This window comes from Mycteria americana, chromosome 2 (genome assembly GCF_035582795.1).
Source record: "Mycteria americana isolate JAX WOST 10 ecotype Jacksonville Zoo and Gardens chromosome 2, USCA_MyAme_1.0, whole genome shotgun sequence".
NCBI lineage: Eukaryota > Metazoa > Chordata > Aves > Ciconiiformes > Ciconiidae > Mycteria > Mycteria americana.
This window is the reverse complement of record NC_134366.1, coordinates 168,223,802-168,249,880: the sequence shown is the minus strand read 5'-3', so window position 1 is coordinate 168,249,880 and position 26,079 is coordinate 168,223,802.

Genomic DNA, 26,079 nt, shown 5'->3' with positions numbered 1-26,079 from the left:
ATGATTCAGGCAACAATTCTCAAACAAAAGCATTATTATGTCCTTTAAAAACAACTATCTTTTCATACGGCTCCTTACCATCTAAGAAATACTTGCCACTTGAGTAATATTGTTGCATTGGATACAAATGCAACCCATCTGGAGAAAATGTCTCAGGGAACCAGCTGTTGAACCAGCAAGAAGGCTTTCTTTGGGCCACTCTGTTCTGGCTGAGAAAATAGTAAGTCCTTTTAATGGGAACGCTGCTAAATGGAATTTGAATTCCCATCCTGCTGTTGTATACAAGATGAAAAGGTACCCTCCATCTTTCCACACCCCCAGGACACTCTTTCACTTGGTATAATAATTGTTACAATGCATCTGTAATGACTACAGCTGGGCAACATTTTCCTAACAAACCAGAAATAATTTGCAAAGCTTTCAGCAATCTTGGGCCAACTTCTGGCTGTTTTTCAGTCAACCTGCATCCATATTCTGGGCACATTCCTATGCCAGATTTTGGCTGAAACTTGTCCAGGAATGCTTATGCCAGGAAGGGTTTTTCAATATCACCTGGAAGTCACACCAGCTGGTTGATTTTGTGGTTACAAAGACTTGGCAAGGCAAAATTCAGTAGTTTCAGATGAGATATATTTTTGAGCCCTTTCAGAATGGAGCTAAGATCCAAGACTCTTGAGTATGAACCCACAGAATATAAGCCAAAAATAATAATAAAGTGTCCTTCAAACCCTCTGGCACAGAAATCCTCTGTTTCACATTGCCTCAGCTGGATTTTCTTTGCTCATATTTAATTAGCTCTATATTTTTCAAAGGACTGTTACAGGTAACTTCTTGCTTTTGCTTGCCTTTTCACAGTAAATAAATTTAGGCCCACAAATTCAAGACTATCCCCTGAGACAAGTGCAGTTAGCTATGTAATGGAGGAGAAAACTCCAAGTGTAACAGAATGGTCCTTTTGCCTGACATGTCTCCTTCGATTTTCATAAGTGCTTTACTTAGCTATCTGTACACAGCTGTCTAGGAAGCAAGTCTGTAAACAAGCCTCAGATAATCCAGTGGGTGTAATACAATTTCAGCCTTTCTTTCTTCAAAATCTGTATTTTATATATATATATGTGTGCATGTGAATATATATATCCACGTGTATATATAGAGAGAGAAAGGGGGAGGAAGAAGAGAGGAAAGACACATCCGTTAATGAAGACTTAAGTCTATCTTTGACAATGAAATAGACTATGGACTTGGAATAAAAGCAAACAAAAACAAACATCAGGAAAAATTCCAAATTTTGAATAAAGCTATATCAGCTCTTCAGATGATACGCATTCAGATATTTCAGTTGAATTAGCTAATAAATGCACAGAACTACTGACAGGTATTTGAAAATATTATGGAGAAGTTCTAGAGATTTAGACATGGTATCAATCTTCCAGCATTTGACTCTGGTAATTACTGCTTTGTAAGTCTAATTTCCAACCCTTCTACACAACAGAATGAGTTTCAAGAAAAAAAAAAAAACCCAGACAAACAAAAATAAAACCCCAACCGTGTAGAGGGTATCAGATCTATGAGTAATAAGCTCTGTGAGTTCATAGAAAAACAAATCATAGCAGTCAAACTTGATTGCTTTTCTCGAGAAATTGGAGAATGAAATTATAAAATAACAATAACAGAACAGAGAACATACCTGGATTACACTAAAACACTGGCTATGGCATCACAGTCATTAAAGTCATTCTGAATATAAAAATTGTCAGACAGAGCAGAAACAGGCTGTGGGGCCACAGATAATAATGATAGTGTAGCAGAAAGTTTGTGGGATGCATCTAAAACAGCACAGGAGTCAACAGCAGGCTGAGTCTCATCAGCCTCCCTAGCAGTGACTTGATGAAAGGAGGTGAGTAGCATGTAGAAGATATTTGTGGCAAGGGATGCTACAAGCACCTGTGGAGTAAAAATCCTAGCAGAAACGTAAACTCAGCAGCTATATAGGCTGACAGCAAATAATTAACCTACGTCCATGTTAGAAAAATACAAGGCAATATGCTGCTGTGGTGGCACAAGCAAACATGGCATCACAGTGGGAATGATAACACCCGAGCATTAATCTCTGCTGCAGATTTAAGGTACGATGGTGGGCCAGGCCTCTCAACTTTTTTGAGTCTCTCCTTTTTCTCCAGCTGTTGGCTGTCTAATGAATGCAAGCTCTAACTTCATAATAGTAAACATTCCCATTCAGCATTTGTACAGCACCTAGCACACCGGGACAAGATCTGGACCACAGCCTCTGTCAACTCTTGTCCACGCAATGGAGAACAAAAGCATGGCACCAATGCAAACAGTCAAAATTTACTTACTGCTGCTCTAGCAAGAGGATGAATTATTGTATGATTGAACATGCCACCATATGTTCCATGAATGAATATCCACAGTTTCCTTCCACCTTCTCCAAGTAGTATTAATCATTTGTGAAGCGGCATTTATTCACCATTCATTCAAATAAGTAACAGAAAATGGATTTTGCCTACTAGAGAAAAATGCATTTCCCTCTTTCCCATGTATTTGCAAGTGTTTGCCAAGAAATAGATAAAATTCCAAGGGGGATGGGATATTTATGCAAAAAAAATATATTATCCAGTGTTAGAATGCTAATGCTAACAGGAAAAATGTAGAGAGGGTATTAAAGTTCATGCATCAAGGATTGTTCCATTCTCTTTCACTGAAAACTGAATTAGTTTATATTTCACACAGGGTAAGAGCTGAATTTCCCGAGAGCAGGTAATTCATTGAAATTTCAAGATGTATATTACTGTATGGTAACATGTTCTTGCCTTACCTCTCTACCAGAGGATCAGCTTATCCTGCTTCTTGCGTAGGCTTTCTCCCTAGACCATCTTTGTATCAACCACAGTCATCAACAGGATTCAAGACTCAGAGGGTCTCTGAGTTCAGTCTTTGTACTCCAAACAGACTCTTATCCAATAATCTTCATGAGATCATAAAACAGCAGAGACACTTGGAAATACATGCAAAAGTAAACAGCATGATACCATTTAAAAAAATAACATTTATGGACTAACGTGAACTCCTTGAGCCCAAAGCAGAATAAATACAAACAGTACATCTATTAGCTGCAAATGAATAAAACAGTATTTATAAAATGGGTAATTTAGATCTGATTAATGTTTATAAATGTGTTTACATAAGAATTGGATTTTAACCTATAGCTTTAAAGGGTTTAATTAGCCTTGGAATATTGTCTCAGTGTACAATGAAAAATAACTAATTCACAAAGGAAAATGCAAAGAAAATCTGCAAGCACAAGTGCGGTCAATTTATTAAGCAATTTACATAAATTTGAATGATTATTTTCAGGGCATTTTTGACATTTTGCACTTCCTATTCCCATCACACCAGCAAAAATACTTTTCTGTCACCCTATTTATATGATACATCAATCATCTCATGGGATCATAGAATACCAGCACACACTGCAGTATAACAGCTTCTACACACAAGCTTTCTGAACCGTGCAGAATCTAGCATCCCATTTCCAGCTGTACTATCTTATCACCAGCAGATGCATTTACAGGCTGTTATAGCTTCATTCTTACCTCCAAACGGAGAAAAGAATATGAAATATGACTTCATCTCCATTACATTTTTACATCCTGAATACCAAACAGATGGTAACAATTACAGATGGGAGGATATTTCTCACACAAGAAGCCAAATGCTGCATAGCTCACCAACTGAAGTCTGGAATGTGTCACTTAATGCATTTAGTTTATCCAGATCTAAATTGGTGAAAAAGGGTAGAGAAATTTGGCCTAACAGTTACACGTTCCCATGGTTACCCTGGGAATACTACAGCCGCAACCTCCTCTTAATACAGCTGTGTCCGCACAGGTCCTTGGCTTCTTTCTATTATCCTTATAACAACCAAGGCAAATTTACTAACTCAGATGTAAGAGGAAAGTAATTTGTTTCAGAATGGAGATCCTTCTGTGGCAATTCCTGTATATACTTATTTCCCAGAGTGGTGCCTAGCAGGAGTGAGAGGCTGTAACACAGTCTGGATTGCTCTCTACTGGCTGAGCTGTGTCGATCCACCAGAACAAAGTCATGATTCAAGAGCTGACGGTGTGCAGAGAGTGCTGCTTCCCAGCATCGCCGAAACTCAGGTCACTGGTGTGTCATGAGCTCAGGATCAGAAGCCAAAGCTGAAACTGCTGAAACAGCCTCCTCTCTCCTTTGGTCTACAACTCCACAACCTCTCTCAGGAGTATATTCCTCTGGTTCATGTCTGTTTTGATAAGAATAATGTGGGACCTTTATCCAAGACTGCCAAATAAACTTAATGTCACAAATTTATATTTTACCATAATGAAATATTGTACCTACTCTGACATTTTTTTTGCAATACATTTTACAGTACGTTTCATGGACTGTACTGTTGAGAACAGTGAGTTAATTTACTGAGTCCTTCTATTTTGTCACCCATCTATTTAATATAGTCACAAGTGAATTGTTCACTTGTGTATTTCTTCATTTATATAGTAATTCCTAAGCCACAACTTCAACTGATGCAAATAGGCATTGCTTAACTGAAACCAATTAAATAAAACTGCCTTGCAACAGTTGAGAACCAGGCTTTTGTACATGATATACGTCAAGTATTAGCATGGAACTGAAAATATAAAATAAATATAATTAAAAGAAACATTAAGGAAACTAATAAGAAATATTTTTGGTTTGCTTAATTTTGTATCACTCGGGGATATCTGAGATTTTAAAAAGGATCTATTTCAAAATTGATGTTAACATGAAAATCTTGAAACTTGTATGCATTGAAATCTGTAAAACTTTCAGAGGCTGAAAGAATGCATTTGAATTGCTTCATGACATTTCATTTGATTTTTATTCTTTTTAATGACCGCATTTCTTTGTCTATAGATCAACATATATTTCAAAATAAAACCAACTTTAACTCCAATAAGATCAAAAGTGTTCATTTAGAAAATGTCATTTTCATCCATTTCAACATTCGTCCCCTTGCTGGTTTTGCTAGATTGAGCCTTTTCCTACAAGCATTTGTGATTGAATAATTCTAATATCTTAGAGGGGATAAACAGAACCCTTTCTCTAACTTATTGCTTTTCTTCTTTTATAATATAATTGCAAAATTCTTACAAGCAACCTAGCAAGTAAGCTTTCTTTAACATAATGCTTTGCCAGCCCATTTTGCCTTCTTTATGCTGCTAAGTACTACTAAGTCACTAAGTCTGTCAGGTATATTATCGTAATTGTTAAATAGCAGCGGCAGAAGTTACTTCCCCAACCTCCTTCCACACACTGTTGGTTTTTCTATAGACACTGCTTGTTCAGCACCCACAGTGTTTCCATCTGTCTCAGGCTCAGCCTAGTCATGTAGAAAGCAGTGCTTCCAAAGACCTTAAAAGAAAAGGTATATTAAGAAAATAAGAAGTGATTAAGACAACCAACCGCTGATAAAATGTCAGAGAAGATCTATGAGATCAAGACACACACTTTTCCCAAATTTTGTCTGTTCCTCCTGAAGTGCTTGAGGACTGAGTGTGTTTTGGTTAAAACCGCCCAGTGAAACCTGTTTTATCACACCATGGATCACTGAAATCAGAATTTCCTCCTCGACAATTTTGTCATCAAGCAGAAATCCTGGTGACCCAGTTAGAATTCTAGTGATAAACATGAAAAAAGAATCCCCTTGCAGTACTGTCATCAATTTGACCATGAAACTATTTACCAGGGGTGCAAGTGTCTTGTTGAACCCAGGATTTCCTCACACTTTGGGTTAGTGCTTGAAGCACTAATTCTGTGATTACTATAAGGGTGCTTATTCTAGGCTTTTTCCATCCCTTTCCATGAGAAACTTGGAAGATTCTGTTATATTTCTGATAGGGGAACAACAACAACAAAATCCAAAATGTTTTACAAGATGGTAACCACATGACCTTCCCAGCTGTAATTCAGTGTACAATCTAATGTGAGGCTTTTAAAAGCTGCAATATCTGTTATAAAGTTTATGACCCTCTGGGAATTACTCCTTGACTCTTGCAAGGAAACAAAGTTGAAAGGGATGCCTCGTGAGCTAAAATTCAATGGCACTGTGGAGAGAAATGTAGAGTCCAAACTTGCCTTTTCAGGATGAAGGCAACACTTTTATCTGTTGTGCTGTTAGCAGCAAAAATAGCTGATGTGCTATGACAGAGGGTTAAGATTTAAAGGATGCATGCGCTTTCCAGAGAAGTTAGTCAAGAAGGACAGTTTAAAATTGTCTAAGATATCTGCCTGTATCTTTGCCCATTCTTATGCCCTTAAAGCTCATGATAGTCTTTTACTGAAGTGTAGAGGATCAATGTGCCACAGCATCTTGCAATATATGAGCTGCATTCTGGCACAAATGACATAAAAAGCACACAGATCTCTCTACAAAAGTGAACGCAACACTTGTGCTATGTTGTGACAGAACATATAGTCCTCGTTCCGCCAAATCCGTCACTTCCGTAGTACTCGCTCTCCTTCCATATTCCCTCCTCTCCCAAAATAACTGGAATCAACACTTACTAAGTTGGTATTTTTCAGGAATAGGTGCCATGCTTGCAATCTACAATTCTTGCTCCTGGGCATCTAATGGCTGCTCTGTGCCCTGGCAATGAATTTAATAAACATATCTGTTAGCAAAGGTGTGAACTACTGCACCTGCTTGTGCTGGAAAATATATCGACTCATTCCTAAGCACTGATACCTGGGGGCAAACATAGTTCCAGGCAAGGATACAGACATTTGTATAGAATTTGGCAAAAGTGATTTTGGTCTGTAAAGGGTTTAAATGCACATACTACCACTTTTTCCTTCGAATTCTCTGCAGACTCTCCAGCTCTGTCTTAACTGATAAATCAGAGACAGGGCACAAGTCTGAACACTGTCCTGAGATTGTCACTACAGATTAATTACTGGCACAGTCCCTGGCATGGGTTTTGCCCAGGCCAAGCAGCATTCTCTCAGGCAAAGATCACGTATGTTTGGGGATTTTTCTCAATAGGCTGTATGGATGAGGCTACACTGTTTTGAAAGGGGAGAGAATTAACTGTATGAATATGAATGGAGCTATGCCACTTGCCTTCAGAGCCCTTTCCCATATGATCTGCTCTTTTAGACAAAGATATCCTCAGTGTAGTGAAGAAAATGTAGCTTGAGATTATACTGGCTGCTTGAGAGTGTTGGAGGGTTGTGTAGGGCCAGGGCACACAAACCTGATACAAACTCACTCATTCTGGCACGTGGGAGGGTTCGTGCAATGAACTGTGCCCAAAACTGCAACTAGTTTTTGTTTTATTGAGTTGATTCACTCCAAAAGAAAACTCAGAAATGAATTATTATTTATGCAATTTGGAGGATCAGCTGGTCCCAGATGTGGGATTGCACTGGTGAGATATTTATTTAGCGGTAAAGACTCAGCAGATCCTCAGCTGTTATAAATTTGTTCCATTACTATCAAAAAAAGTATCAGCTATCTCCAAGGGCAATGAACCAAGACAGAGGCAGCAGGGCCATTATGTGAGAAGGTGACAGGTATTATTTCTGGCCTTTCCCCATAAAAAGTGAGATGGGATTTGGGAGAGGCACGGAGCCTTCTAAACCCAGGAATAAACCCACAAGAAAAGCAGAAGGAGTCCTGAGCCAAACACAGATGATGAAAACTGGAGGGGGCAGCAGCATAAAACAGAACAGCAGAGTTTACCAGTAATCCCACCTAACTCCACCAGATTGCCTCTAGTAGAGTCATGGCTCAAATGAAATCAAAGATGACTACATTTACTGAGGGCTTGATCCAGGGTCCTTTCTCTCACACAGCTTTGTACAGAGCTGAGGGAAACTGATGAAATCTTCTATAAAAAGTAAGATAGACTCTTTCTTGCTTTCGTGCTAAAATTCTTTGATAAAAGGAATTCCTCAAGGGTGTTTCAATACTTTAACTTGAATAGTGACTAGGCGTGAAATGGATGCTGTTGGACTAACAGCTTCTGGGTGAGTGTTCAGAGGTAATGGAATAGCATCCAAATGCATTGAGAAAGAAAAAAAATTGCTGAGATAAGTGACTTTGGGGTGATTTATGAGTGAATTTTTGGGTTTTCAGCAGGACTAGAGAGTTTCATAAAGGTCTATATGAAGGTGTGATAATGTTTTCATCCATTTATAATGCAAATTAGAGAAATAGGTATTGAGAGGAGAAGACAGATAAGTTTCTTAATTAGAAATTTATGGAAGTTTTTTCCCACAATGAAAAGACGGAGTTATTTTTACCTGGGAGGTATTTGTAATAGTGCAGGGACACAGTGCTATCTTGTATGTGATTTTGTTGTAATTAAACCACCTTTGTTACAAGCAGCTACATCAGATGACCTCCAAAATATGAGAACAATCACTCTTTACTAGCATTTTCTAAGTCTCAGCTTTGGCAGACAGACTCATCAGCCTCAGGTGCTACTCCAGCCATCTCCCCATGCCTTAATCATTTCAATCTCTGCTTGAATTGTAAGCCTGAGAGCAACTGAATGCCTCCTGGCTGGTAGCAGCCAGACTGACTTCGTGAAGTCTGGGAGAAGACAAGAAGCTGGTTAAGCTTATGAGATCGAATTAAATGGCTGACAGTGAAACCTGCTAACATTGCTCCTTAGAAAAACATGGGAGGGTTTTGGATAGTAGCTAGACCTGACAGCTTCTTACAGATTTGCTGTTTGTCCTTGGAAAGAAAGAAGAATAAAAAACAAAACCTAAACCCCACAATAACATTTCCAAGAAGTGTTTAGTTTGTTTAGATACTAGCTTTTATTGTTTACCAAAGAATATTTCAAAACTCCTCATGAGGGACATTATTAAAAGTCTTTTGGTAATACTGTCAGAGTACTGAGATTTCCAAAGGTATTTGGCAAGGTCCATTAACAAACATGTTTGATGAATTTAAATTGCTGTGGGATAAGAGGGAATATTTTGACTCTGAGACTTCCTGAGCCAGAGATGATGTTTCTGTTTGTAATAACTTTGATAAGCTTTTCTTTCCTTAATTTTTTCACTTATTTTTTGGGCACATGCAAGCTTTTGGCTTCTACAGCGTCAATTTTAACAGATGATCTATTTGCAATAGAAGATGCAATGATCTATCATTTCCTATTTGTCTTCTCTAGACCAGTCACGACCATATAGAAATCATATCCTCTGCTGTTCAGGCATCTCTTCATAAAATCATTCTTCTCCTTTTCTCTTAGAATCTGCAGCTGGCCACTTTCAGAGAAATTATACCGGGCTACAAGGACCTATAATCTGACCAAAAAAGTGGGGTTTATGTTCACATGTAACACAAAACTGTTAACTCTACCTATACTAGTGCTGACCTGTAAATACTGATAGATGGAAAATGTTATCCTGCATGTTATGGCACCACTTTCTGTAGCAAAGGCAGAAATCTCACACTGTCCCTTGGTTGTAGATTCCCTGTGTGGAAGTTATGCTGCAATCTGCAGCTACAAGGACCTCACAAAAGGGGTGTCAACAGCCTTTTGGAGACCCAGGGTCAGGTTCTCCACTAATATAAGCCAACACTGTGGCATCAAAATTTAAACCAGAGGAATTCCTGTTTCATTTTATACCATGCGGCCAATTTGAAGCTTATGAAATCTCCACTGAAGTTAATAAAAGTCATCCCTCTGCAGCATTTGTTCATCATTCATTACTTAATGTTGCTTTTTGGGGTGTAACCCACAAGGGAAGATCACAGGTCACTGTTTGGCCGAAATTAAAGGTCATTCTGCTTTCTTCAGTATTGTGTCTTTGTTGGGATTCCTCTGCTGGATTTTTTGCCATTTATTATTAATTGTCTAACTGCAGCATAATCTATTGAAACCTTTAGCTGGGAAACTGCTGACGACATTCCTTGCCCTCTGAGTATTGCTGGCTTTATAAACTTTCAGATCAACTGGCCAGCCAGGTGATTAGCTGAGCTAGCTGTAAATCCTAGCTGATATCTTTAAATGCAATGTGTTTTTTAGTACTAATTTAACCTTGTTTTTACAAGAGATTAATGTACACTGGCTCATTTTAAGATCTGTTTCCATAGATGAATATTTTAAGGGTTCTTCGTCAGATCCCTGTGAAGTTTCTGATGAACCCAAGTAGGAGCTAAAGCCATGAGCCACGTGAGTATGAAGTTTAAAGGTTGTTTTTCACAGTTAGACACTGGAGACAATCTCACTAGATTTCTAAGCAAAGCACAAGAAACAGACTGAAAATAAGAATGTCAAAATCACTCGCTCTTGTATCAGCCTTCTCTGACACTTGATAGCATTGAAGCCTCATAAATAAAAGGGTGACATTCTCAGTATTCCAGTTTAATGGAGATCTCTTTCGTAAGTCACACATTTAAAAGCATGTTTCCCCTTTGTAAACAAAACTAGAGTCTTTGCTTCAGTATCTTTCATTTTCCTCTCCCAGTGAAAGATTTCATGATTTTTCCTTAACACCCACTCTGAAGAAGAGTTCAGATTCATTGAAGATAAAAATGAAGGGGCAAACAAAAGAGGAAGGAGAAAAAGAAAGGTGCTGTGAGTAAGGCCATATGTACACAAAATTTTATGTGGTTGAACCTGAAACAACCACAGTGCTGCTGTACTAAAACAACAGGAGATTGATCTAGGTTATCAGCCATGAGCAACCACTACACTATCAAAGCTGTACTGCACAACTGCAGTACTTTCTAACTCAACGCTGCCTAAACAGCACTCCACATCCATAACACTTTCTCGTTTTGCATGTTACATTTGCGGTTTAGCATGGAAATATTTATGTGGCAAACCTCAAATAAAAAAATCTTAGGGATACCCTTTATAAGATGAAGACTGCACAGAAACTGGAGATTCACTTTCCCTGCTGTTTGTGACACATTTTTTTATCAGTGTTTCCAGAAGGTTATATATTCTTTTTTAATTACAGAAATCTTCAAAACATTCCCAAAGCTTATTAGGTTTCCTTCTTCTATTCACAGCTGTAATGTATTTCAGAGCCACTTTGACATTCCCTTTGACATGTTTGACAGGAGACTGATATCATATTGCTGGTTTTTTCCATCCTCCTCATCTCATGATTAAAAATAGCCTAATATTAAATAGCTCAGATGAAGTATGTTTTTATCCCAAGAAAACAAATCTCTTACCATGGATGGGCAAACATATTTAACTAATAAAAAAAAATCATTGATACTGCAGTCAGAGAGCCTCTTCAGCATTCATTTGAAACAAACCTGAATTCTGAAGGCTTCGGGAAAGACTGTTTACAAAAAATTTACCAAAAACAGGAACAGATCTTGTAAAAATAATAAAATAATTTTAAGCAGCCTTATTTTAAAAGCCTTATTTTTTTCATACCTATACTTATTTGTGTACATTACACAAGATCAGTAGTGAAGGGTTATTATTTCTAAAAAATCCAACAAGGGGTACCTAACAGGCTTTCAACCCATGACTAAAATACATCAAGCACAGTTTATATGGAAGACAATATCTTTTTTTTTTTTAACTTACTGCCATAGATCATGGGGATAAAAAAGGAGACACTTTTAGGTCAGATCTTCTTCATGTCTGAAACAGAAATAGTATAATGCAGATTAAGCATAGGTTTAGAGTCTTAATCAGATCAACAAACTGACATAAATATGGTTGGTGCTTCATCAGAAAGAAATATTCTTGAGTATGGTAGAGTGACACACAGAGAAAATGGGATTTTCTCAGAACTTCTAACCACAAGCAAAAATAAATATAAAATGCTAGCTCTTTAAAAGCAAAACTTTTCTGTAAAATGCATCAAGGATGTAATCAAGTGATGTGTTCATTTGTGGGGGAAAGAGTGTATGTGTATTTGTCTTTTTTTAATGGATAGCCAATATGTAAGGGCATTAATATAAAATTGGAGACTTACATTCAGGCCATTTCCTGACTCAGCAATACAGTGGTGCTTCATATTAAAAGTAAGGCTCTAAAACGATCCTGGAAGGAAAAATCCCTCTTTACTCTTCCATACAATATGCTAAGAATCTTAATTTTATCCCAGTGAGGAGCAGACATTTAATAAAATCTGAAAAAAATTAATCACACACTGGGAAAATCAGCTCCTAAGCACCTCCAACAATAACGTGCAACATTAGATCATAGACCCAGGGGAATAATTTCATGAGCTGGTAGAATTAAAGAGCTGTTAGTCTCTGGTGAGCCAGCCAGTGAACTGGGACATAAACCAAGCTTTGCCAATGTGTATATTGTAAGAATTTGCCTGTATTCTTTTTATCTCTGATTTGGAAGTGTCAGAAATAGGGGAGGGGGGGGAAGTAGTTATTCTCATGAGAACTCTACTGCAAAGTGTAGTGGGAAAGTGTGCAATTAACAGTGTGCATTTGCCTCTTTTTTTGTGAAAGATTGTAGTTGGGGAAAAAAAAACACACAAAAAAAACCCCAAAAAACCCAAACACATTAAAAACGAGACCCAAATGACATCCTAAACTAAATTTTAATTGCTGAAAAAAAACCAAGACTATTCAAACTCCAGATAAAGTTTGCATATTAGCCATGGTCACAATGAAAGTGTTTGTTTCCACCCTAACAGCAAACATTCAATATTCTATTATATTATGAGTTAAGGGTCATCCCTAAAAGCGAGACACATAGTATTTCTAATCTTCCTTCATTAGTTGTGAGCTCTGCTGAATTAAGACCGAAGTAACTTGAACATACTTTGGTTACCTTTTGATCTATCTAATTATCCCCACCTCATTAACAGAAATAATATGTCTACCACTTTTGCTTTGCAAAGTCATGACAGTATTCTACCTCTTGGCAGTTGAAAGGAAAGTGTCTGGGAGTAACGGTATCAAATAAGCACTCACCCGTGACAATGACTTTCTGTGTTCTATATGTAAAATGTAAGACCAACAGAATACCATTTTATCTGACAAGGAAAAAGTAATGAAAAATTGCTTTCTATTGATTTTCCCCCCAAAGTGATAAAAGCATACCTCCAATAGGTACATCACAGCTTTATTGTTAATTTGAGTCTAGAAGAGCATCTTACCTCTAATGCTGTTAATTAAATGCCAAATGAACTATTTAAAACAATTCCTGTTTAAAACAAAAGCCTTATTGTGTATGGTTCTTTGTCAGTTCCTGTATTGATTCAGGAAAGGAACCACAGCATCTCAAAGTTTTCATATTCATTTTCAGGAAAAAAGATGATGAATAAATCCTGCTATCATTCTGGTCCTTGGATCAACATTTGACTCCTAAGAGTGAAAGGGGAAGGAAAACATTTTGTAACTAGAATCAGATGGATCAGATTAAAACAAAAAATGGTAAATGCCAGTAAGAGTCAGTGGCTGCTAACTGGATTTCTAAAAGGAAAAATTAGAGTTTTTGAGTTTTTTAGTGTGTCTTAACCATGTCTGTGGCACATTTTGGTACTTACCTGTGATGCACAACTAATAACCTGTGGTTCCTTGGCTAGTCACTGGAGAAACAGACACAGAATCATAGAATCATAGAGTCATATAATGGTTTGGATTGGAAGGGACCTTTAATGATCGTCTAGTTGAACCCCCCTGCCACAGGCAGGGACATCTTCCACTAGATCAGGTTGCTTAGAGCCCCATCCAATCTGACCTTGAACACTTCCAATGATGAGGCATCTACAACTTCTCTGGGCAAGCTGTTCCAGTGTCTCACCACCCTCATTGTACAGAATTTCTTCCTTATGTCCAATCTAAATCTACCATCTTTCAGTTTAAAACCGTTACCCCCTTGTCCTGTCACTACAGGCCCTGGTAAGAAGTCTCTCTCCATCTTTCTTATAAGCCTCCTTTATATATTGAAAGGCTACAATAAGTTCTCCCTGGAGCCTTCTCTTCTCTAGGCTAAAAAACCCCAGCTCTCTCAGCCTTTCTTCATAGGGGAGGTGTTCCATCCCTCTGATCATTTTTGTGGCCCTCCTCTGGACCTGCTCTAACAGATCCACGTCTGTTAGACGTGGAGAATGTCTGTTAGATGTTGGAGAACAGGACCACTCGTCACTGATCTCCAACTGGACACTGAGCTGCTGACTGCAGCTCTTTGGATGTGGCCATCCAGCCGATTCCTTATCCAACAGTCCATCCATCAAAACTGTATCTCTCCAATTTAGCAGCAAGAATGTTGTGGGGGACTGTATCAATGGCCTTACAGAAGTCCAGGCAGATAACATCCATAACTTGTCCCTTGTCCACTGATGCAGTCACTCCGTGTTTCACAGAGTTTTCCTTCACTCCGTGAAGGTCTGGTGACCTTCTGGTCACCAGATTAGTCAGGCATGAGTTGCCCTTGGTGAAGCCATGTTGGCTGTCTCTAATCACTTCCCAGTTGACAAACGTTTCTACATGTCTTCCAGGAGGATCTGTTCCATGACCTTCCCAGGCAGAGAGGTAAGACTGGCTGGTCAGTAGTTCCCAGGCTCCTACTTTTGACCCGTTTTAAAAATGGGCATGATGTTTCCCTTTTTCCAGTCACTTGGGACTTCACCTCACTGCCGTGACTTTTGAAATATGATGGACAGTGGCTTAGCAAATACATCTGCCAGTTCCCTCAGGACCCTGGGATGCATCTCAGCAGGTCCTGCATCACCTGAGAGTGTTTAAAATACAGACTTAGGGCTTTGATTTACCCCTGTCAAAGGGAAAAATTCAAAAGAGACACTTGCTCCAAACAGGCTGAAAAGCATTTGCTTTTTTAATAACTGAATAGTACACAAGGAAGTTAAAACCTATTTGATTCATTGCATTTGTCAGGTTATTTATCTTAGCACAAGTAAATAAATGTAGTAGTCAATCAATTAATGAGATAGTGATATTATCAAATGATATGATTGTCATCAAATATGTCAAATTAATCATAAGAATCAGTTTCTACAGCTATGAAACTTATTAACAATAGCAATCAGTAGCTAATGCTGATAATAGGAGGAATTAAATGGATAGAGTTATAGATTTGAAAATCAATAGGACTCATCAGATTTCATAATACTAAGTAAAAGTTAATCAAGTCAAATTCAATAGCTCATTTTTGGGAATTAAGATCATCCCATTTTACTAGACAAAGACTTAAGAAAGCCTTTGCCCAAGCTGTTGTGACTCAGTGTGTCTCTAGTTCTTTCCAGTTTTGAATGCAGCGCAGCAAGAGGATACATTGTGTGTTGAAAAGAGTGAATGTCTGAAAAATATTTTTTCTTTAGTTTCCAAGTAAAATGACAGCTGGAAAAAGCCTTATATATTTGTTTTGTTTTGCTTTGTTTTCCAAAATCCAGGAGCATAGGAGAAGAGGTTAGTTGCCGAGGGGAGCTGCTCCGGAGCTGGCAGATCTCGGCACACGGGTGTTTTCCTGAGGCAAGAAAACACCAGGAGAGTGGAGAGACCCGCCAGGAGCCGGCAGCTCTCGCAGGAGATGCTGACGAGGCCTGGGCATTGTCAGAGCAACTGTGGCCACCCCCACACCTATAAAAAGCAGCCTGGGGAGCACGAGCAACCAGGAGTGCTGCAACAGAGTAAGCAAACAGAGCATGGCACGCCAAACAGGGCGTGGCACGGCAGTTTGCATGGCAGTTCACATGACAGGGCACACAGGAGGGGTGTAGTCACCCTACCAGCTCAAAAGGTGAGTTCAGTTGGTGGTCATCACCCTGTCAGAAGGAGCTTAGCTATGGTATCCACCCAACAGAAAGCTATGTCCTCTGCACTTGCCAGAATGGATGTGGCAACCCAGACAGAGCTCCCATGAAACCATGCAGCCATCTAGGTCTCAGGGTGCAGAGGGTGCCAGAGCCTTTCACTGGTAACAGACAGCAGTAGTGAGAACCACTGTGTGAGGTGTGACCAGGTGGATGATCTGCTCAGCCTGGTGGCAGAGCTATGAGACGAAGTAGAAAGGTTAAGGAGCATCAGGGAGTCTGAGTGTCCTGGTTTCAGCTGAGACAGAGTTAATTTTCTTTATAGTGGCTGGTATGGGGCTATGTTTTGGATTTGTGCTGAAGACAGTGTTGATAATACAGAGATGTTTTAGTTGCTGCTGTACTAGTCAAGGACTTTTCAGCTTCCCGTGCTCTGCCAGGTGCAGAAGAAGCTGGGAGGGGACAGCCAGGATAGTTGATCCAAACTGACCAAAGGGCTATTCCATACCACATGACATCATGCTCAGTATATAAAGCTGGGGAAGAAGAAGGAAGGGGGGGACATTGGAGTGATGGCGTTTGTCTTCCCGAGTAACCATTACGCGTGATGGAGCCCTGCTTTCCTGGAGATGGCTGCACACCTGCCTGCCCATGGGAAGTAGCGAATTAATTCCTTGCTTTGCTTTGCTTGCGTGCGCGGCTTTTGCTTTACCTATTAAACTGTTTTTATCTCAACCCACGAGTTTTCTTACTTTTGCTCTTCCGATTCTCTCCCCCATCCCACCGAGGGGGAGTGAGCGAGCGGCTGTGTGGTGCTTAGCTGCCGGCTGGGGCTAAACCACGACACTGAGAAAGAGGTAGACTGGTGGATCCATGCTCTGCTCTCCCTGAGAAAAGAATAGGAACAGCCACTGGAAAAAAAACAAGATCAAAGGGATCCTGTATTCTTCCCTCGCCAGGCTGAAGGCAGTAGCTTAGAGGAAAGGACTGAATGGAGGCAAGTCCACACTTGGGGTGGCAGGTGAACCCCCTCTTTGCCCATCTTGCCTTCCCAGGTGCCTCTGTACAACAGGTATGAGGCTTTGGATGTGGAAGGCCAGTCAAGGGATGATGTGGATGATGGTTCCTCTACACCAGAGGTGTTGTCAGGGTCAGAAATGCCTACCTGTACAATGACCACCTCCACAAAGAAGAAAAGATGGGTTATAGTTGTAGGTGACTCCCTTCTGAGGGGAACAGAGGGTCCATTACGCTGGACAGACCCTCCTCTTAGGGAAGTCTGCTGCCTCCCTGGGGCCTGGGTTAAGGACATCACTAAGAAACTTCCTAGTGTGGTACGGCCCTCGGACTATTACCCATTACTGCTCTTCCATGTGGATGGTGATGAAGCTGCAACGCGTAGTCCACGGGCTATCAAAAGAGACTTCAGGGCCTTGGGACGGTTGGTAAGGGAATCTGGAGCACAGGTTATTTTTTCCTCTCTCCTTCCAGTTGCAGACAGCGACATTGGAAGCAACAGATGCACTCAGTCTATTAATACATGGCTCCGTGGCTGGTGTCACCACCACACTTTTGAGTTTTTCCATAATGAGATGGCCTACGCAGCACCGGGCTTACTGGCATTGGATGGGATTCACCTTTCTCAAAGGGGGAAGAGGGTCTTTGCTCACCAGCTAGCAGGGCTCATTGACAGAGCTTTAAACTAGACTTGAAGGGGGAGGGGGGGGTTAACATCAGGCTTACCTGTGGCAAGCTGTGGGATGACACACCAAGGTTAGAGGGAGGGGATGCTAGCGAGGGCCCTCAGCCGGTTGCTCTGAGATGTGCTGGCTGCACTGGAGCACACTTGAAGTCTTATGGAGATGAGCCAGGGGCTCCTGAGGTAATAGGAGCCAAGAGGGAAACATCAGTGAAATACCTCAAAGGAATTAAGGGGTGTTCCTCTAAGAAGGTGACACGGCCGACAGCCCAGCTGAAGTGCCTCTACACCAATGCACACAGCATGGGCAACAAACAGGAGTTGGAAGCCACCGTGCTGCTAGAAAGCTACGACCTAGTTGCCAATACTGAAAGTTGGTGAGGCAAATCCCATGACTGGAGTGCGGCTATCAATGGCTACAAGGTGTTCAGAAGGGACAGGTGAGGAAGGCGGGGCAGAGGGTCGCCCTCTACATCAAGAAATGGATAGACTGTGAAGAGCTGTCTCTGAAGAATAGCCAGAAGCAGGTTGAAAGTTTGTGGGTAAGCATCAGAGACCGAGGCAACAAAGGGAACCTTGTGGTTGGTGTCTACTAAAGGCTGCCTGATCAAGGGGGCCTATTGATGAAGCCTTCTTACTCCAGCTACAGGAGGCATTGTGCTCGCAAGCTCTTGTCCTGCTGGGGACTTCAACCACCCCGACATGTGCTGGAAAAGTAGCATGGCGAGCTGTAGGCAATCCAGGAGACTCCTGAAATGCATTGAGGATAACTTCCTAAGCCAGGTAATAGACAGCCCTACCAGAGGGGATGCCATACTGGACCTGTGGGTCACCAATGCAAGTGAGCTAATCGGTGATGTCAAGATTGGAGGCAGCCTGGGTTGCAGTAATCATGCACTGGTGGAGTTTGCAGTCCTGAGGGACAGCGATCAGGCAAAGAGTAAAGTCAGGACCCTGCATTTTAGGAAAGCAAACTTCCAGCTGTTCCAGGAGTTAGTCAATAGGACTCCCTGGGAAACTGCCCTCAGGAACACGGGAGCAGAACAGAGCTGGCAGATCTTTAAGGGCACTTTCCATAGAGCACAAGAGCTCTCAATACCCAGGTGTAAGAAATCAGGCAAGGAAGGCAAGAGACCAGCATGGATGAGTCGAGACTTGCTGGTCAAACTAAAGGGCAAGAAGGATATGCACAGGCAGTGGAAGCAGGGACAGGTATCCTGGGAGGAGTATAGGGACGCTGCCCACTTGTGTAGGGATGGAGTCAGAAGGCCAAGGCACAGATGGAGCTGAACTGTGCAGGGGATGCAAAGAATAATAAGAAGGGCTTCTACAGGTATGTCAGCCAGAAAAGGTAGGTCAAAGAAAGTATACCCCCCCCAGATGAGCATTGCTGGCAAACTGGTAACAACTGTTGAGGAGAAGGCTGAGGTACTCAACAACTTCTTTGCCTCAGTCTTCACTGGCAACCTCTCTTCCCACACCTCTTGAGTGGATGGATCACAAGGCAGGGACTGGGGGAGCAAAGTCCCTCCCACTGTAAGAGACGATCAGGTTTGTGACCACCTGAGGAACCTGAAGATACATAAGTCTACGGGACCTGAGGAGATGCATCCCAGAGTCCTGAGGGAATTGGCTGATGTAGTTGCCAAACCACTCTCCATGATACTTGAAAAGTCATGGCAGTCAGGTGAAGTCCCTGGTGACTGGAAAAAGGGAAACATTGCACCCATTTTTAAAAAGGTAGAAAGGAGGACCCTGGGAACTACACTACTGACCTGTCAGCCTCACCTCTGTGCCTGGGAGGATCATGCAACAGATCCTCCTGGAAGCTATGTCAAGGCACATGGAGGACAGGGAGGTGATTTGAGACAGCCAATATGGCTTCACCAAGGGCAAGTCTTGCCTGACCAACCTAGTGGCCTTCTGTGATGGAGTGACTACACCAGTGGATAAGGGAAGAGCTCCACATGTCATCTGTCTGGACTTCTGTAAGGCCTTTGAAACAGTCCCCCAAAACCTCCTTTTCTCTATATTGGGGAAATATGGATTTGATGGATGGACTGTTCGGTGGATGAGGAATTGGCTGGATGGTCACATCTGGAGGTTAGTGGTCAGTGGCTCAATGTCCAGATGGAGATCAGTGACAACTGGTGTCCCTCAGGGGTCTGTACCGGGACCAGTGCGGTTCAATATTGTCATCAATGACATTGACAGTGAGATCGAGTGCACCCTCAGCAAGTTTGCAGATGACACCAAGCTGAGTGGTGCAGCTGACACTCCAGAAGGATGGGATGTCATCCAGAGGGACCTGGACAAGTTTGAGAAGTGGGCATGTGTGAACCTCATGAGGTTCAACAAGGCCAAGTGCAGGGTCCTGCACATGGGTAGGGGCAACCCCTGGTATCAATGCAGGCTGGGGGATGAAGGGATTGAGAGCAGCCCTGTGGAGAAAGACTTGGGGGTACTGGTGGATGAAAAGCTGGACATGAGCTGACAATGTGCGCTTGCAGCCCAGAAGGGCAACTGTATCCTGGGCTGCATCAAAAGAAGCATGGCCAGCTCGTTGAGGGAGGTGATTCTTCCCTCTACTCCACTCTGGTGAGACCCCACCTGGAGTACTGTGTCCAGCTCTAGAGCCTTCAGCACAGGCAAGACATGGACCTCATAGAGTGAGTCCAGAGGAGGGCCACAAAAATGATAAGAGGAAGGAACACCTCTCCTACAAGGACAGGCTGAGAGAGTTGGAGTTGTTCTGCCTGGAGAAGAGAAGGCTCTGGGGAGACCTTATTGCATCCAGCCTTTCAATACTTAAAGGGGGCTTATAAGAAAGATGGGGACAAACTTTTTAGCAAGGCCTGTTGTGACAGGACAAGTGGAAATGATTTTAAACTAAAAGAGGGTAGATTTAGACTAGATATAAAGAAGACATTTTTTACAGCGGGGGTGGTGAAAGACTGGAACAGGTTAGCCAGAGAGGTGGTAGGTGTCCCATCCCTGGAAACATTCAAGGTCAGGTTGAACAGGGCTCTGAGCAACCTGATCTGGTTGAAGATGTCCCTGCTCATTGCAGGGGGATTGGACTAGATGACCTTTAAAGGTCCCTTCCAACCCAAACTATTCTATGATTCTAAGAGATGTTTAGAAAAACATTGAACTACTGTAACAACTTTACGGCTTAAATCTAAAACAAGCATAGAAAATTTTCAGTATTACACAAAAGGCAATGAAATTATATGTACACAGGATTGTAAGGAATTTGTATCCAATATATCCCTTCTGACCTGTATGTTTCTGTAGTCTGTAAGAGCTAATCATATGTTTGAAGTCACTATTATGCACATTCATAAACAAGTATATATATGTATGCAAGTTTTTCTTTCCAGTTCATTACTTTCAGTTCTAATTTTTTTACATTGATGTTCTCTCCTCATGGTGAACAGAAAAGATATTTTCTACATGAAACTGTAGAGATTCAAAGTATTGTCTAGCTACTGTGTGAGCATGCAAGGCAGACAAAACATAAAGAGTTCTCGGGCAAAGCGCTGCAGTGCTGGATAATGAAGTTAACTGTAGAAGAATCTGGAGGTTGTTCACAATGTAAAATCAAGAAACTTTATGTATCTAAAATGGAAAAGAAATCAGACAGACACCAAGTAAACCATGTCTTCTACTGCTCAGACTGTAGGAGACAACTCTGACACAAACTTCACTTCTCTAACAGCAAGTGTGCAGAAAAAAAAGTTTTATTTTTAGCTGATTCAAAACAAAAGTTCTAAAATCACTTCCATAAAATGAAATATTCCATTTTGGAAATACTGCATAGGAAAAACAGATATATTTGCTTTCCCAGTGGAAAATAAAGTAAACAAAGTAAAATAAATAATAGTAATAATTAATAATAATAATAAAAAAATAAAAATCACCTGCAAAATTGGAATTTTCACAGAGAATATTTTAATTCTTGCTCAACTTTGTTTATTAGCACCTCACATTCTTCAATTATGGCACGTACGTTCTGGTTATCAAGAGAACTTGGAACCAAAAAAAAAAGCAGGTCAGCTGAACAGCTGAGAAGTCCATAGTGACCAGCCAAGCTTCTTAAACCGAAAGCTTGATTTATTTTCTTAGCAGGAATAAAGCGTTCAAATACCAGAGCTATTAAAACAACTAATATCTTCCACAACAGTCTGTCATATAAAAAATTGGGGATCAGTTCAGTTGCCTAAAAAAAGGCATCCAGTGCTGATTAAGAAGGTCAATAGTATCCAAAATATTCACAGAGCAGGTGGGTATGACACAAGAACTAATAGATACCTACACCTTTTTTGGACTGGCAATTGGAGATCAGGCAGCATACCCTCAATATAATACAATACAATACAATATTGTATTGTACCACAGTATCACCTGCAAAACTGAAATTTCCACAGGGAATATTTTGATTTTTGCTGATCATGGTTTTTTTAAAGTTCTTAAAGAACCTTAAATGTTCCCCTTCTGGAAAACACCTTTGGGGTGTCTCAAGTGACCACAGATGCCAGTCACTAAATTGGTCTCTTTTTATCTCTACATTACAGCTGAAATAACTTACAGTTTCCTACACACTCATTTTGGTTCCCTATGTCTCTGTGTTTCTGTCTTAACCAGTCATCGCCTCCATTACTTTTTCTCCCTGTCCTAGAAGATGTCTTGTAAAAAAGTATGCTTTTTCTGCGTAAATACTCTGCTGCATAAATAAATTACCCTCAGAAGGAGCATTGGAGAGCTGAATCCTGGATGGATGCAGGCCTGTGGCTTTTCCTCCTGGCTGTTTCTTAACTCACTCCCTGCTTAACTGATACTGCTGGGGTCCTCTGTACAGAAAATAAAAAGAACTGATCTCCTTCTTTGGTGATCAAAGTCAGTCTCCAAAAGCACCTAGCTCATCGGGAACCCTGTTTAGGCAATGTAGACCCAAGTTTTAGGCATCTAAATGCCAATTTATCTATATTAATACTGTAATAGCAACTGTAATGTGCACCAGGTTACTGTGTTTTGAATACATGAATTCAGTTCTTTGTGCATTTTGGTTTCCAGTCACTTTCAAAAGAATGTCTCCTGAGAGATAGCTAGTGTCCTGTTTTGTGTACATCTTGGCTTTATTTGAATCTATTAAAACCCTCCAGATTTTTTTTTTTTCCCCTCCTTCTTACGGATTTTTTCATGAGTTTTTAAAAGCCTCATAGTTACTCTTCAATAACGGGAAACAACTCAGGATTTCTAATTGGCTATTAAGGGAGACAAGAAATTCTTGTACTGCAAGGCAGTTCAGTTCCAAGGGAGATTATGTTATTACATTTTTTAATCTTTTTTTTTTTTTTGATTGTTACTTTTGCAAATCGGCAGATTTTTTGGAATAACATGGCTATAATTGTGCATCTGTTTTTTACTGGTGGTGATGTTCATCTCACAGTAGCCGAGAATACCAGCACTCAACAGCAAGATGTGTATAGGAAGCTGTGACGGTGAACAGAGCCTCAGGTAATAAGCTGTGTCAGATTTGTGTTGGTTCCACAAAGCTCATGTGTTTCTCCATCACCCTCCTGAGATTAGCAGGGATGGTTGAAGTCTAGGAGAAAACAAGGAAGCAGCAACAGCAGCAGTTCCAGAACAGGATGAGGAAGACGCAGCAGTGGCAGCAGCCATGGACTGCAGTGGGTTCAGGAGAAAGAGAAAGCAGCAGCAAAGGAATTAATCTATAAACACTTGCAACCCACCAACAGCCATGCTGGTCTTTCTGCACTCACATTAAGCCTCTGTTTTCAAAGGAGAGGAGAGATTATTGAAGGCCACTATTACACAGACACTTGAAAGTACCTCATCTTCAAAGGTGCTTCCTGATATTTGGAGGTTTCTCATCCAAAAATTCTGGTGTCAAAATTGCTGATCGCTTTTATATTGCACACTGTAGGATAGTGTAACAGTATAGCTGACTCCATGGGCTTGAGGTAAACTGGCTATTTTAAAGTACCAGTAACAAGAAGGAATCCTCACATCATCTGTCATGACATTGTTTTAGGAATATTTTCAGTGTTGCTGTTACATCTTGATAGTTGAGGGAGATGTGTTTAACCAGAGCCCCATGAAGGCCAGACTACGGGTGAAAGCAAACTGTATTACGTTCACCCTAGGGACACTGATTTTGAGTGCTTCAAGTAAAGTAGCAGAGGATTTTGTAGGTATGACATCCAAGATATATTAATCTCTTTTTAGTGAGGTTTGCAGACTTACAGTACTGTGAAATACTGGATCCCTTCTTGCATTGCAATTATTGACAAAATTAGGGCTACAGATCTTCAGTCTCAGATTATGCTGTTTCTAAGCCTTATAACATCCCAATTGCTAAGTAAAGCAGGGAAATGTGTGTGTAAAACAAACAAAAAAAAATCTAACTAAAATGTCTTTACAGACAGCATAAATTATGTTGTCTGGGCACTTCAAAATAGTTAATGGACTTTATCTTGACAAATTCACTGTGAAGTAGGGAAGTACTATTAAATTTTAAGGACAGAGATCTAAATTACAGAAAGGCAAAGGATCAACATTAAAAACAAACCAACCAATCAAAAAACCCACAAAAACAAACAAAAAACCCAACTAAAATAAATAGATCTCAGGCGCTGATCTTTCTGGACTGCTGCTCTGGTTTTTGTATCCTATGCTTAATATGTATGTTTGGGACATTTTGGAGAGCAAAAATGAGCTGGATAACTTACGGTCATGCTCTTTCTTGAATGTTATCCGAATTAGAAGAGAGTCCTAGCTCTCCTTGGCTTCAGGCACTAGATAGCTGATGTCTGATCCTGTACCTGAGTTGCATCGCTACAAATATTAATCATACTCTAGGTCTTTGAAGAAGGAACTGTTTATTATGCATTTGTATGGACCAAACATAATGAAATCCTATTCTTAGTGACTCAGCTTTCTTGACCCTAAAACTGTAGTAATAAAAGGACCTTCTGAACAACGTAACAGCTGCATAAATCAGAAGTATTTGTTATTAAAGAAAAAATGCACATAAACACAGGAACTTTGTGGGCTAACTAAATCCCTAGTCCATCCTGTCCAGGAAATGTTTCTGTGAAAGAGAAATGATACTTAAACACTGAGAAAGCAGACAGTCAATCTGATAATTTTTCTTTTTTCATCCTGAAGGTTTCATCCAGATTCCCAAGACTAAATCCTTGTATTTTAAATGTTTCTTCTCACACATATTTTGCATTCTAGCTTAAAATGTTTAATAATCTTATTGCTTGTTTGAACATCCATTTATTGCAAGGTTTTGGTTGTTTACTTTTTACATACAAAATACTTGGTTTTGATTGCACATATTTTAATATCTTTACACGCATAATTAAGATTTTAGCTAATATTCACACTTACAAAATTCACAGTGATGCATATGCATATACACAAGGAGGAAAAAGCATTCTTAAAGAAAAAAAAAATAAGTAACATTAGCTGCTATGGTGCATGAAAGTTACTGAAGTGCCGCCTTTCCTCTTGAGAAATCTTTTTTCTGAATATTATTGAAGTACCATGTCCAACATACATCTCAGCTACTGAGCATCCTATGACAGCACAGAGTCTCATTGATTTTGGTAGGATTTTTGTGAACTGTGGACCTGGATCCAGGTCCCAAATTGGAGCCAAAATCAGAATAGAGGGAACATTGATCCGTGATGGTATGGTGACTCCTGTGTTTCTGTGCTATTGAATCACATCACATTTGAAAGTCATTGAATCAAAATGAATATGCCTGCAAATAAACGTGAGGCTTTTTGCAAACCGCTGCACAAAGTATGTCAAATTGCTCTCTGAATGATTCAGCCAAAATTTCTAGATGACTCGGTCACACAATCCATAGAGTTTATAATTAAAAGTATGCAGGTGCATGAATATGGGTGCATTTTTCTCAGATGTGCTTCAGAGATCTATAAAAGCCTCAGACATTACTAAAGATGTGCCAAATTAACCACAAATAATTCACGTAGCCTGAGAACCTCTGCATCTGCTGTGTTGCAGAGAATCTGCATGTACTGTTATTAGTTTTCCTTCTACCCACTGCAATTATTTTTGAAACAGCTTCTTGCTATTTAAATGTACAGCAGGTATTTGAAAGAAAAGCTCTTACAAAAAAAAAAAAAATCCAGATGTGCTATGTTGAGTTTCTCCAAGATATGTCAATACATTATTTTGGGGTCACAGACTGATGTTATGTGACTCCAAATGTCAAACATGAGAAAAAAATAAATTACTTCTCAGCTTTGGATAGACAGTTCTGTTCTTATACGCAATATTCTATCTAAATTCTTGATTGCTTTATAGAAGATCATGCCCCTAATAAAAGTGCTTCTCCTTCTGCATTGTTCTATTTCTTTTTCTTTTCTCCCCTTCAGTAAAACACATTTGGTTCTCATATGCACTTAGTTATCCTAGAAGTATAATAACTGCAGGGAATTAGTTAAAATTAAAAAGTGCTAGCAAAACAGAGGAAGCTATTATAAATACAAAAGAAAAAAATAAAAATTGAAAGAGAAGCTGACTATTTTGAGCTGAGTTCAGCCATA